We start from the raw sequence: 2,492 nt of genomic DNA on the forward strand, positions 1-2,492 counted from the left end.
TTTGCCCATGGATTTGCTTCTCATATGGTGGATAACTTCTAATGCCAGGAGAACATTATCCATGATAGAACAGTCCTCAACAAAAGTTGGTTGTTCTTCTGAGATGATTTTAGGCCAAAGAGGTTTTAGGCGATTGGCAATGACTTTTGAAATGATTTTGTAGGGGATATTGGAAAGAGAGACTGACCTAAAATCTTTCATGGACATGAGATTATTTATTTTTGGAATAAGCGCAATGATGCTTTTGTTTATTTATGGTGGGAAAGAGCCAGTTTCAAGCCAAGCTGTACTTGAGCTAAAAAGCTCAGGACCACACATATGCCAATTTTTTTTTTTTTTTTGTAAAAAGTTAGGTTAAGGCTGTTTTGTCAAAATTCATTTGGAATAGAGCATTTTTAAATTCCTCTATAGTGAAAGATGCAAGAAGTGAGACATTATGATAAGAGGAAATGCATGGATAAATATTATTGAGAACTGGCAAAAAGTCATTACAATTGTTGTCAATAGAAAAAGATTATTGAAATAATAGGTGGCAACAAAACACGTAGCACTATGATCATGGACAATGGAACCATCTTCACGTGACATAAAAGTAGTGTAATTTGACTTTTTCCATGATGTTGCAGAGGAATGGAAAAATTTAGAGTTCAAATCACCCTTTTTCAACTAGAATACTTTTGATCTTTGCTTCCAATGTGATTCTTCTTGTGCAAGGAGGCTTGAGAGTTTGTTCCTTAATTCATTGTAGGCTACAACTACATCATCGTTGTTAGATTCCTTGACATTTTCCAGTTGACGCCTGCATGTTTCAATTTTCCTACTATATTTGCACCAAAGTTGCTTAGCCTACGAGTTTGTGTCTTTGGAGCAGTGTTCAAGCTTTTCAAGAAAGGAACTGGAGCCATTATGTTGCCAAGCTGATTTGACCACATCAACCAAATCAGGTTCATGAATCCTAGAGTTTTCGAACCTGAATTTCCTCTTGAAAGATCTTTATTTGTTGCCCTCTAAATGAATGACAATTGGTGAGTGATATGATTTGGAAGAGAGGCCATGGAAAGATTTGGGAATTGGTCAATCCACTCCACAATTGTGAGACCCCTATCAAGTTTTTCTTTAATTGCATGAAATTGTCCATGTCATCTGGCCCAGGTATACTGGTAACATTCCATTGGAAGACCAATGAGGTTACAATCAAGAAGAGTATGATGAAAGCCTTGCATAAGCCAATTAGGATGAACAACAAAGCCAGTCATGTCATTGCTGGAAAGAAGGTTGCTAAAGTCTCTAATGATAAGCCAAGGAAAAAGAGTGTCTTGAGTTAAATAACACAAGAGGTCCCATGAGTCTTTATCTTTATCTTGTTCAAGGTAGCCATCAAATCCAGTTAACCTCCAATTAAGGTGACCAGGATGGTTGATTTGCACATTGATAAAATTATTTGATTAATTTATCAGGTTTCAATCAAAAAGCCTTTCTCTAAATTAATGCTAACCCTCTGCTCCTTCCACTAGAGTTAACCAAAAAACAAGATTCGAAGCCAAGAAGAGAACATATTTATTCAATATGGTGAGATTGAACTAAGGTTTCACAAAGAAAGAGAATGTCAATAAAATACGATTGGACAAGGTCTAAAGTGCTAGAACTGCACTTGGGTTGCCTAGACCCTGATAGGCCCAACTAAGGAGACTCATTGGCCTTGCTGGACCTGATTTCCAAGGCCCACAAATAAAAAAGAATTGCTTGAGTTTGCATTTGTGGTATTGGGAGTGTTTAGAGAGAAAATGTTAGCATTTGGTGGTGTGAAGGATGAGGTGGGGTTTGGGATAGGAATGGTGGTTGAGATGTTTGGGTTAGGGATGTCATTTTGGACAAAATAGGCTTTTAGTGTAGGTGTGTTTTTAAGGTTGGATATGATTTGGCTTTTGGTGAGGGTAGGGTTGGGATTTGGGTTTGTGTTTAAGTCCAGGGTTTTTGGAGGGGTTGCATTAAGCATGTAGGAAGCCTCCCCAATGGACATTTTTCTTTTTTTTTGTCAGTTATGATCAAATCCTGTGTACTTATGTCATCCTTAATCATTGCTTCATGATTGGTGTCATTTAATGGCATCGAAAGGCTATGATTATTGGAATTGATGGCATTTGAAGGTTGTTGGCTTTTCAGGAAGACCACCATAAATAGGGAACGATTATCATTACAATCAATATCATTAATTGCAGATTTTGAATTATTACAATTAATGTCAGAATTGATTACACTTGGTCCCCCAATTTGGGCCCAGTCTTTCTAGTCACCTTCTTCGTGTAGCCACCAAGAGCCACCATTATCGACTAATTTACGAAGCTTTGCTCTTTGTTTTGGGCCCCAGTTTTTTATTTTGTCATCAACCACCATTTTAAGATGTTTGTCGTAGATTTCATTAACATGACGCATTAGTTCACATAGGTAGCAAAAAGGTCTGAGATGTTCATATTTGAAGGAAACCTTTGTAG

This window comes from Glycine max, chromosome 9 (assembly GCF_000004515.6).
Source record: "Glycine max cultivar Williams 82 chromosome 9, Glycine_max_v4.0, whole genome shotgun sequence".
Classification (NCBI taxonomy): Eukaryota; Viridiplantae; Streptophyta; class Magnoliopsida; order Fabales; family Fabaceae; genus Glycine; species Glycine max.